The sequence below is a fragment of the Etheostoma spectabile genome, chromosome 22 (genome assembly GCF_008692095.1).
Source record: "Etheostoma spectabile isolate EspeVRDwgs_2016 chromosome 22, UIUC_Espe_1.0, whole genome shotgun sequence".
Classification (NCBI taxonomy): domain Eukaryota; kingdom Metazoa; phylum Chordata; class Actinopteri; order Perciformes; family Percidae; genus Etheostoma; species Etheostoma spectabile.
In genome coordinates, this window is record NC_045754.1 from 3,354,333 (window position 1) to 3,363,671 (window position 9,339).

The window sequence follows — 9,339 nt, forward strand, 5'->3', positions numbered from 1 at the left end:
GCATTAAGATATTAATTCAACATGTAATACTTTTGCTATCACCGCTTTCTTAGAACAGTTTAAAGGACCTATATGTAATATAATTTCTGTAGGCCATTAATTCAAAGAAACGACCACAGAATACCGTCAGATATTAGGGAAACATGCTGAGTTGAAATACTATGGAAGTGGCTGTGTTTTGTGATGGAATGCAACATTTAAAGGACGACTCTGGTGGGACTCGAACCCACAACCTTTGAATCACTTCTTGAGAGATTATTTAGTACTAGAAGTCCAATGCGCTCTCCATTGCGCCACAGAGCCTGCTTGAGTAATGCTCCGATGTCACAAAAAACAAAGCATTAAGATATTAATTCAACATGTTATACTTTCTTATCACCGCTTTCTTAGAACAGTTTAAAGGACCTATATGTAATATGATTTCTGTAGGCCATTAATTCAAAGAAACGACCACAGAATTCCGTCAGATATTAGGGAAACATGCTGGGTTGAAATACTATGGAAGTGGCTGTGTTTTGTGATGGAATGCAACATTTAAAGGGCGACTCTGGTGGGATCCGAACCCACAACCTTTCAATCACTTCTCGAGAGATTATTTAATACTAGAAGTCCAATGCGCTGTCCATTGCGCCACAGAGCCTGCTTGAATAAAGTTCCGATGTCACATAAAACAAAGCATTAAGATATTAATTCAACATGTAATACTTTTGTTATCACTGCTTTCTTAGTACAGTTTAAAGGAACTATATGTAATATAATTTCTGTAAGCCATTAATGCAAAGAAACTACCACAGAATACCGTCAGATATTAAGGAAACATGCTGAGTTGAAATACTATGAAAGTGGCTGTGTTTTGTGATGGAATGCAACATTTGAAGGACGACTCTGGTGGAACTCGAACCCACAACCTTTGAAACACTTCTTGAGAGATTATTTAGTACTAGAAGTCCAATGCGCTGTCCATTGCGCCACAGAGCCTGCTTGATTAATGATCCGCTATCACAAAAAACAAAGCATTAAGATATTAATTCAACATGTAATACTTTTATTATCACTGCTTTCTTAGTACAGTTTAAAGGACCTATATGTAATATAATTTCTGTAAGCCATTAATGCAAAGAAACGACCACAGAATGCCGTCTGATTTAGGGAAACATGCAGAGTTGAAATACTATGAAAGTGGCTGTGTTTTTGATGGAATGCAACATTTGAAGGACGACTCTGGTGGGATTCGAACCCACAACCTTTGAATCACTTCTTGAGAGATTATTTAGTACTAGAAGTCCAATGCGCTGTCCATTGCGCCACAGAGCTTCTTGATTAGTGATCCGCTATCACAAAAAACAAAGCATTAAGATATTAATTCAACATGTAATGCTTTTATTATCAATGCCTTCTTAGTACAGTTTAAAGGACCTATATGTAATATAATTTCTGTAAGCCATTAATGCAAAGAAACGACCACAGAATACCTCAGATATTAGGAAACATGCTGAGTTGAAATACTATGAAAGTGGCTGTGTTTTTTGATGGAATGCAACATTTGAAGGACGACTCTGGTGGGACTCGAACCCACAACCTTTGAATCACTTCTTGAGAGATTATTTAGTACTAGAAGTCCAATGCGCTGTCCATTGCGCCACAGAGCCTGCTTGATTAAAGATCCGCTATCACAAAAAACAAAGCATTAAGATATTAATTCAACATGTAATACTTTTGTTATCACCGCTTTCTTAGAACAGTTTAAAGGACCTATATGTAATATAATTTCTGTAGGCCATTAATTCAAAGAAACGACCACAGAATGCCGTCAGATATTAGGGAAAACATGCTGGGTTGAAATACTATGAAGTGGCTGTGTTTTGTGATGGAATGCAACATTTAAAGGACGACTCTGGTGGGACTCGAACCCACAACCTTTGAATCACTTCTTGAGAGATTATTTAGTACTAGAAGTCCAATGCGCTGTCCATTGCGCCACAGAGCCTGCTGGAGTAAGGCTCCGATGTCACAAAAAACAAAGCATTAAGATATTAATTCAACATGTAATACTTTTGTTATCACCGCTTTCTTAGAACAGTTTAATGGACCTATATGTAATATAATTTCTGTAGGCCATTAATTCAAAGAAACGACCACAGAATGCCGTCAGATATTAGGGAAACATGCTGAGTTGAAATACTATGAAAGTGGCTGTGTTTTGTGATCAAATGCAATATATAAAGGACGACTCTGGTGGGACTCGAACCCACAACCTTTGAATCACTTTTTGAGAGATTATTTAGTACTAAAAGTCCAATGCGCTGTCCATTGCGCCACAGAGCCTGCTTGATTAATGGTCCGCTATCACAAAAAACAAAGCATTAAGATATTAATTCAACATGTAATACTTTTATTATCACTGCTTTCTTAGAACAGTTTAAAGGACCTATATGTAATATAATTTTTGTAGGCCATTAATGCAAAGAAACGACCAGATATATAAGACCAGATAACATATAAGATATTAACACAGAGCCTGCTTAATTAATGATCCGCTATCACAAAAAACAAAGCATTAAGATATTAATTCAGCATGTAATACTTTTATTATCACTGCTTTCTTAGAACAGTTTAAAGGACCTATATGTAATATAATTTCTGTAAGCCATTAATGCAAAGAAACGACCACAGAATGCCGTCTGATTTTAGGGAAACATGCAGAGTTGAAATACTATGAAAGTGGCTGTGTTTTTTGATGGAATGCAACATTTGAAGGACGACTCTGGTGGGACTCGAACCCACAACCTTTGAATCACTTCTTGAGAGATTATTTAGTACTAGAAGTCCAATGCGCTGTCCATTGCGCCACAGAGCCTGCTTGATTAATGATCCGCTATCACAAAAAACAAAGCATTAAGATATTAATTCAACATGTAATACTTTTATTATCACTGCTTTCTTAGAACAGTTTAAAGGACCTATATGTAATATAATTTCTGGAGGCCATTAATGCAAAGAAACGACCACAGAATGCCGTCAGATATTAGGGAAACATGCTGGGTTGAAATACTATGGAAGTGGCTGTGTTTTGTGATGGAATGCAACATTTAAAGGACGACTCTGGTGGGACTCGAACCCACAACCTTTGAATCACTTCTTGAGAGATTATTTAGTACTAGAAGTCCAATGCGCTGTCCATTGCGCCACAGAGCCTGCTTGATTAAAGATCCGCTATCACAAAAAACAAAGCATTAAGATATTAATTCAACATGTAATACTTTTGTTATCACCGCTTTCTTAGAACAGTTTAAAGGACCTATATGTAATATAATTTCTGTAGGCCATTAATTCAAAGAAACGACCACAGAATGCCGTCAGATATTAGGGAAACATGCTGAGTTGAAATACTATGAAAGTGGCTGTGTTTTATGATCAAATGCAATATATAAAGGACGACTCTGGTGGGACTCGAACCCACAACCTTTGAATCACTTTTTGAGAGATTATTTAGTACTAGAAGTCCAATGCGCTGTCCATTGCGCCACAGAGCCTGCTTGATTAATGGTCCGCTATCACAAAAAACAAAGCATTAAGATATTAATTCAGCATGTAATACTTTTATTATCACTGCTTTCTTACAGTTTAAAGGACCTCTATGTAATTTAATTTCTGTAGGTCATTAATTTAAGGAAACGACCACAGAATGCCGTCAGATATTAGGGAAACATGCTGAGTTGAAATACTATGATAGTGGCTGTGTTTTGTGATGGAATGCAACATTTAAAGGACGACTCTGGTGGGACTCGAACCCACAACCTTTGAATCACTTCTTGAGAGATTATTTAGTACTAGAAGTCCAATGCGCTGTCCATTGCGCCACAGAGCCTGGTTGAATAATTCTCTGATGTCACAAAAAACAAAGCATTTTGATATTAATTCAACATGTAATACTTTTATTATCACTGCTTCTTAGTACAGTTTAAAGAACTATATGTAATATAATTTCTGTAAGCCATTAATGCAAAGAAACGACCACAGAATACCATCAGATATTAGGGAACATGCTGAGTGAAATACTATGAAAGTGGCTGTGTTTTTTGATGGAATGCAACATTTGAAGGGCGACTCGGTGGGACTCGAACCCACACCTTTGAATCACTTCTTGAGAGATATTTAGTACTAGAGTCCAATGCGCGCTGTCCATTGCGCCACAGAGCCTGCTTGATTAGTGATCCGCTATCCACAAACAAAGCATTAAGATATTAATTCAACATGTAATACTTTTATTATCACTGCTTTCTTAGAACAGTTTAAAGGACCTATATGTAATATAATTTCTGTAGGCCATTAATTCAAAGAAACGACCACAGAATGCCGTCAGATATAGGGAAACATGCTGGGTTGAAATACTATGGAAGTGGCTGTGTTTTGTGATGGAATGCAACATTTAAAGGACGACTCTGGTGGGACTCGAACCCCAACCTTTGAATCACTTCTTGAGAGATTATTTAGTACTAGAAGTCCAATGCGCTGTCCATTGCGCCACAGAGCCTGCTTGATTAAAGATCCGCTATCACAAAAACAAAGCATTAAGATATTAATTCAACATGTAATACTTTGTTATCACCGCTTTCTTAGAACAGTTTAAAGGACCTATATGTAATATAATTTCTGTAGGCCATTAATTCAAAGAAACGACCACAGAATCCGTCAGATATTAGGGAAACATGCTGAGTTGAAATACTATGGAAGTGGCTGTGTTTGTGATGAATGCAACATTTAAGGACGACTCTGGTGGGACTCGAACCCACAACCTTTGAATCACTTCTTGAGAGATTATTTAGTACTAGAAGTCCAATGCGCTGTCCATTGCGCCACAGAGCCTGCTTGAGTAATGCTCCGATGTCACAAAAAACAAAGCATTAAAATATAATTCAACATGTTATACTTTTGTATCACCGCTTTCTTAGAACAGTTTAAAGGACCTATATGTAATATAATTTCTGTAGGCCATTAATTCAAAGAACGACCACAGAATGCCGTCAGATATTAGGGAAACATGCTGAGTTGAAATACTATGATAGTGGCTCGTTTTTGTGATGGAATGCAACATTTAAGGTCGACTCTGGTGGGACTCGAACCACAACCTTTGAATCACTTCTTGAGAGATTATTTAGTACTAGAAGTCCAATGCGCTGTCATGTTGCCACAGAGCCTGCTTGATTAAAGATCCGCTATCACAAAAAACAAAGCATTAAGATATTAATTCAACATGTATACTTTTATTATCACTGCTTTTTTACAGTTTAAAGGACCTCTATGTAATTTAATTTCTGTAGGCCATTAATTCAAAGAAACGACCACAGAATGCCGTCAGATATAAGGGAAACATGCTGGGTTGAAATACTATGGAAGTGGCTGTGTTTTGTGATGGAATGCAACATTTAAAGGACGACTCTGTGGGACTCGAACCCACAACCTTTGAATCACTTCTTGGAGATATTTAGTACTAGAAGTCCAATGCGCTGTCCATTGCGCACAGAGCCTGCTTGAATAATTCTCTGATGTCACAAAAAACAAAGCATTTTGATATTAATTCAACATGTAATACTTTTGTTATCACTGCTTTCTTAGTACAGTTTAAAGGAACTAGATGTAATATAATTTCTGTAAGCCATTAATGCAAAGAAACTACCACAGAATACCATCAGATATTAGGGAAACATGCTGAGTTGAAATACTATGAAGTGGCTGTGTTTTGTGATGGAATGCAACATTTGAAGGACGACTCTGGTGGAACTCGAACCCACAACCTTTGAAACACTTCTTGAGAGATTATTTAGTACTAGAAGTCCAATGCGCTGTCCATTGCGCCACAGAGCCTGCTTGATTAATGATCCGCTATTACAAATAACAAAGCATTAAGATATTAATTCAACATGTAATACTTTTATTATCACTGCTTTCTTAGTACAGTTTAAAGGACTATATGTAATATAATTTCTGTAAGCCATTAATGCAAAGAAACGACCACAGAATGCCGTCTGATTTTAGGGAAACATGCAGAGTTGAAATACTATGAAAGTGGCTGTGTTTTTGATGGATGCAACATTTGAAAGGACGACTCTGGTGGGATTCGAACCCACAACCTTTGAATCACTTCTTGAGAGATTATTTAGTACTAGAAGTCCAATGCGCTGTCCATTGCGCCACAGAGCCTGCTTGAGTAGTGATCCGCTATCACAAAAAACAAAGCATTAAGATATTAATTCAACATGTAATGCTTTTATTATCATGCTTCTTAGTACAGTTTAAAGGAACTATATGTAATATAATTCTGTAAGCCATTAATGCAAAGAAAGACCCACAGAATACTTCAGATATTAAGGAAACATGCTGAGTTGAAATACTATGAAAGTGGCTGTGTTTTTTGATGGAATGCAACATTTGAAGGACGACTCTGGTGGACTCGAACCACAACCTTTGAATCACTTCTTGAGAGATTATTTAGTACTAGAAGTCCAATGCGCTGTCCATTGCGCCACAGAGCCTGCTTGATTAAAGATCCGCTATCACAAAAAACAAAGCATTAGATATTAATTCAACATGTAATACTTTTTTATCACCGCTTTCTAAGAACAGTTTAAAGGACCTATATGTAATATAATTTCTGTAGGCCATTAATTCAAAGAAACGACCACAGAATGCCGTCAGATATTAGGGAAAATGCTGGGTTGAAATACTATGGAAGTGGCTGTGTTTTGTGATGGAATGCAACATTTAAAGGACGACTCTGGTGGAACTCGAACCCACAACCTTTGAATCACTTCTTGAGAGATTATTTAGTACTAGAAGTCCAATGCGCTGTCCATTGCGCCACAGAGCCTGCTGAGTAGGCTCCGATGTCACAAAACAAAGCATTAAGATATATTCAACAGTAATACTTTTGTTATCACCGCTTTCTTAGAACAGTTTAATGGACCTATATGTATATAATTTCTGTAGGCCATTAATTCAAAGAACGACCACAGAATGCCGTCAGATATTAGGGAACCATGCTGGGTTGAAATACTATGAAAGTGGCTGTGTTTTGTGATCAAATGCAATATTAAAGGACGAATCTGGTGGGACTCGAACCCACAACCTTTGAATCACTTCTTGAGAGATATTTAGTACTAGAAGTCCAATGCGCTGTCCATTGCGCCACAGAGCCAGGTTGAATAATTCTCTGATGTCCAAAAAAAAAAAGCATTTTTGATATAATCAACATGTAATACTTTTATTATCACTGCCTTCTTAGTACAGTTTAAAGGAACTATATGTAATTAATTTCTGTAAGCCATTATGCAAAGAAACGACCACAGAATACCATCAGATATTAAGGAAACATGCTGAGTTGAAATACTATGAAAGTGGCTGTTTTTTGATGGAATGCAACATTTGAAGGGCGACTCGGTGGGACTCGAACCCACAACCTTTGAATCACTTCTTGAGAGATATTTAGTACTAGAAGTCCAATGCGCTGTCCATTGCGCCACAGAGCCTGCTTGATTAGTGATCCGCTATCACAAAAACAAAGCATTAAGATATTAATTCAACATGTAATGTTTTATTATCACTGCTTTCTTAGTACAGTTTAAAGGACCTATATGTAATATAATTTCTGTAAGCCATTAATGCAAAGAAACGACCACAGAATGCCGTGATTTAGGGAAACATGCAGAGTTGAAATACTATGAAAGTGGGTGTTTTTTGATGGAATGCAAAATTTGAAGGACGACTCTGGTGGGATTCGAACCCACAACCTTTGAATCACTTCTTGAGAGATTATTTTAGTACTAGAAGTCCAATGCGCTGTCCATTGCGCCACAGAGCCTGCTTGATTAGTGATCCGCTATCACAAAAAAACAAAGCATAAGATATTAATTCAAATGTAATGCTTTTATTATCATGCCTTCTTAGTACAGTTTAAAGGAACTATATGAATATATTCTGTAAGCCATTAATGCAAAGAAACGACCACAGAATACCTTTCAGATATAAGGAAACATGCTGAGTTGAAATACTATGAAAGTGGCTGTGTTTTTGATGGATGCAACATTTGAAGGACGACTCTGGGGGACTCGAACCCACAACCTTTGAATCACTTCTTGAGAGATTATTTAGTACTAGAAGTCCAATGCGCTGTCCATTGCGCCACAGAGCCTGCTTGATTAAGATCCGCTATCACAAAAACAAAGCATTAAGATATTAATTCACATGTAATACTTTTGTTATCACGCTTTCTAAGAACAGTTTAAAGGACCTATATGTAATATAATTTCTGTAGGCCATTAATCAAAGAAACGACCACAGAATGCCGTCAGATATTAGGGAAACATGCTGGGTTGAAATACTATGGAAGTGGCTGTGTTTTGTGATGGAATGACATTTAAAGGACGACTCTGGTGGAACTCGAACCACAACCTTGAATCACTTCTTGAGAGATATTTAGTACTAGAAGTCCAATGCGCTGTCCATTGCGCCACAGAGCCTGCTGGAGTAAGGCTCCGATGTCACAAAACAAAGCATTAGATATTAATTCAACATGTAATACTTTTGTTATCACCGCTTTCTTAGAAAGTTTAATGGACCTATATGTAATATAATTTCTGTAGGCCATTAATTCAAAGAAACGACCACAGAATGCCGTCAGATATTAGGGAAACATGCTGGGTTGAAATACTATGAAAGTGGCTGTGTTTGTGATCAAATGCAAATATAAAGGACGAATCGGTGGGACTCGAACCACAACCTTTGAATCACTTCTTGAGAGATATTTAGTACTAGAAGTCCAATGCGCTGTCCATTGCGCCACAGAGCCAGGTTGAAATTCCTGATGCACAAAAAACAAAGCATTGTGATATTAATTCAACATGTAATACTTTTATTATCACGGCTTCTTAGTACAGTTTAAAGGACTATATGTAATATAATTTCTGTAGCCATTAATGCAAAGAAACGACCACAGAATACCATCAGATATTAGGAAACATGCTGAGTTGAAATACTATGAAAGTGGCTGTTTTTTTGATTGATGGAATGCAACATTGAAGGGCGACCCGGGGACTCGAACCCACAACCTTTGAATCACTTCTTGAGAGATAATTTAGTACTAGAAGTCCAATGCGCTGTCCATTGCGCCACAGAGCCTGCTTGAAGTGATCCGCTATCACAAAATTAAAGCATTAAGATATTATTAACATGTAATACTTTTATTATCACTGCTTTCTTAGAACAGTTAAAGGACCTATATGTAATATAATTTCTGTAGGCCATTAATTCAAAGAAACGGACCACAGAATGCCGTCAGATATT

General features: G+C 37.1%; 20 non-coding genes across 20 annotated transcripts; all 20 read right to left on the reverse strand.

Moving 5' to 3' along the window:
• Nucleotides 1-205: 205 nt before the first annotated feature.
• Nucleotides 206-303, reverse strand: trnar-ucu (transfer RNA arginine (anticodon UCU)). Its single transcript has 2 exons — nucleotides 267-303; nucleotides 206-241 (listed from the first exon to the last, which is right to left on the reverse strand). It is a non-coding gene; the product is annotated as a tRNA-Arg (tRNA).
• Nucleotides 304-542: 239 nt separating this feature from the next.
• On the reverse strand, nucleotides 543-640 carry trnar-ucu (transfer RNA arginine (anticodon UCU)). Its single transcript has 2 exons — nucleotides 604-640; nucleotides 543-578 (listed from the first exon to the last, which is right to left on the reverse strand). It is a non-coding gene; the product is annotated as a tRNA-Arg (tRNA).
• Nucleotides 641-880: 240 nt separating this feature from the next.
• trnar-ucu (transfer RNA arginine (anticodon UCU)) lies at nucleotides 881-978 on the reverse strand. Its single transcript has 2 exons — nucleotides 942-978; nucleotides 881-916 (listed from the first exon to the last, which is right to left on the reverse strand). It is a non-coding gene; the product is annotated as a tRNA-Arg (tRNA).
• A 238-nt stretch (nucleotides 979-1,216) lies between these two features.
• Nucleotides 1,217-1,314, reverse strand: trnar-ucu (transfer RNA arginine (anticodon UCU)). Its single transcript has 2 exons — nucleotides 1,278-1,314; nucleotides 1,217-1,252 (listed from the first exon to the last, which is right to left on the reverse strand). It is a non-coding gene; the product is annotated as a tRNA-Arg (tRNA).
• Nucleotides 1,315-1,551: 237 nt separating this feature from the next.
• Nucleotides 1,552-1,649, reverse strand: trnar-ucu (transfer RNA arginine (anticodon UCU)). Its single transcript has 2 exons — nucleotides 1,613-1,649; nucleotides 1,552-1,587 (listed from the first exon to the last, which is right to left on the reverse strand). It is a non-coding gene; the product is annotated as a tRNA-Arg (tRNA).
• Nucleotides 1,650-1,889: 240 nt separating this feature from the next.
• Nucleotides 1,890-1,987, reverse strand: trnar-ucu (transfer RNA arginine (anticodon UCU)). Its single transcript has 2 exons — nucleotides 1,951-1,987; nucleotides 1,890-1,925 (listed from the first exon to the last, which is right to left on the reverse strand). It is a non-coding gene; the product is annotated as a tRNA-Arg (tRNA).
• A 772-nt stretch (nucleotides 1,988-2,759) lies between these two features.
• Nucleotides 2,760-2,857, reverse strand: trnar-ucu (transfer RNA arginine (anticodon UCU)). Its single transcript has 2 exons — nucleotides 2,821-2,857; nucleotides 2,760-2,795 (listed from the first exon to the last, which is right to left on the reverse strand). It is a non-coding gene; the product is annotated as a tRNA-Arg (tRNA).
• Nucleotides 2,858-3,097: 240 nt separating this feature from the next.
• On the reverse strand, nucleotides 3,098-3,195 carry trnar-ucu (transfer RNA arginine (anticodon UCU)). Its single transcript has 2 exons — nucleotides 3,159-3,195; nucleotides 3,098-3,133 (listed from the first exon to the last, which is right to left on the reverse strand). It is a non-coding gene; the product is annotated as a tRNA-Arg (tRNA).
• A 240-nt stretch (nucleotides 3,196-3,435) lies between these two features.
• Nucleotides 3,436-3,533, reverse strand: trnar-ucu (transfer RNA arginine (anticodon UCU)). Its single transcript has 2 exons — nucleotides 3,497-3,533; nucleotides 3,436-3,471 (listed from the first exon to the last, which is right to left on the reverse strand). It is a non-coding gene; the product is annotated as a tRNA-Arg (tRNA).
• A 237-nt stretch (nucleotides 3,534-3,770) lies between these two features.
• On the reverse strand, nucleotides 3,771-3,868 carry trnar-ucu (transfer RNA arginine (anticodon UCU)). The gene is made up of 2 exons: nucleotides 3,832-3,868; nucleotides 3,771-3,806 (listed from the first exon to the last, which is right to left on the reverse strand). It is a non-coding gene; the product is annotated as a tRNA-Arg (tRNA).
• Nucleotides 3,869-4,437: 569 nt separating this feature from the next.
• trnar-ucu (transfer RNA arginine (anticodon UCU)) lies at nucleotides 4,438-4,534 on the reverse strand. The gene is made up of 2 exons: nucleotides 4,498-4,534; nucleotides 4,438-4,472 (listed from the first exon to the last, which is right to left on the reverse strand). It is a non-coding gene; the product is annotated as a tRNA-Arg (tRNA).
• A 234-nt stretch (nucleotides 4,535-4,768) lies between these two features.
• On the reverse strand, nucleotides 4,769-4,866 carry trnar-ucu (transfer RNA arginine (anticodon UCU)). The gene is made up of 2 exons: nucleotides 4,830-4,866; nucleotides 4,769-4,804 (listed from the first exon to the last, which is right to left on the reverse strand). It is a non-coding gene; the product is annotated as a tRNA-Arg (tRNA).
• Nucleotides 4,867-5,767: 901 nt separating this feature from the next.
• Nucleotides 5,768-5,865, reverse strand: trnar-ucu (transfer RNA arginine (anticodon UCU)). The gene is made up of 2 exons: nucleotides 5,829-5,865; nucleotides 5,768-5,803 (listed from the first exon to the last, which is right to left on the reverse strand). It is a non-coding gene; the product is annotated as a tRNA-Arg (tRNA).
• A 238-nt stretch (nucleotides 5,866-6,103) lies between these two features.
• trnar-ucu (transfer RNA arginine (anticodon UCU)) lies at nucleotides 6,104-6,201 on the reverse strand. The gene is made up of 2 exons: nucleotides 6,165-6,201; nucleotides 6,104-6,139 (listed from the first exon to the last, which is right to left on the reverse strand). It is a non-coding gene; the product is annotated as a tRNA-Arg (tRNA).
• A 236-nt stretch (nucleotides 6,202-6,437) lies between these two features.
• On the reverse strand, nucleotides 6,438-6,533 carry trnar-ucu (transfer RNA arginine (anticodon UCU)). Its single transcript has 2 exons — nucleotides 6,497-6,533; nucleotides 6,438-6,471 (listed from the first exon to the last, which is right to left on the reverse strand). It is a non-coding gene; the product is annotated as a tRNA-Arg (tRNA).
• A 237-nt stretch (nucleotides 6,534-6,770) lies between these two features.
• Nucleotides 6,771-6,868, reverse strand: trnar-ucu (transfer RNA arginine (anticodon UCU)). Its single transcript has 2 exons — nucleotides 6,832-6,868; nucleotides 6,771-6,806 (listed from the first exon to the last, which is right to left on the reverse strand). It is a non-coding gene; the product is annotated as a tRNA-Arg (tRNA).
• A 230-nt stretch (nucleotides 6,869-7,098) lies between these two features.
• Nucleotides 7,099-7,195, reverse strand: trnar-ucu (transfer RNA arginine (anticodon UCU)). The gene is made up of 2 exons: nucleotides 7,159-7,195; nucleotides 7,099-7,134 (listed from the first exon to the last, which is right to left on the reverse strand). It is a non-coding gene; the product is annotated as a tRNA-Arg (tRNA).
• Nucleotides 7,196-7,430: 235 nt separating this feature from the next.
• Nucleotides 7,431-7,526, reverse strand: trnar-ucu (transfer RNA arginine (anticodon UCU)). Its single transcript has 2 exons — nucleotides 7,490-7,526; nucleotides 7,431-7,465 (listed from the first exon to the last, which is right to left on the reverse strand). It is a non-coding gene; the product is annotated as a tRNA-Arg (tRNA).
• Nucleotides 7,527-7,759: 233 nt separating this feature from the next.
• trnar-ucu (transfer RNA arginine (anticodon UCU)) lies at nucleotides 7,760-7,858 on the reverse strand. Its single transcript has 2 exons — nucleotides 7,822-7,858; nucleotides 7,760-7,795 (listed from the first exon to the last, which is right to left on the reverse strand). It is a non-coding gene; the product is annotated as a tRNA-Arg (tRNA).
• A 233-nt stretch (nucleotides 7,859-8,091) lies between these two features.
• On the reverse strand, nucleotides 8,092-8,188 carry trnar-ucu (transfer RNA arginine (anticodon UCU)). Its single transcript has 2 exons — nucleotides 8,152-8,188; nucleotides 8,092-8,126 (listed from the first exon to the last, which is right to left on the reverse strand). It is a non-coding gene; the product is annotated as a tRNA-Arg (tRNA).
• Nucleotides 8,189-9,339: the final 1,151 nt, after the last annotated feature.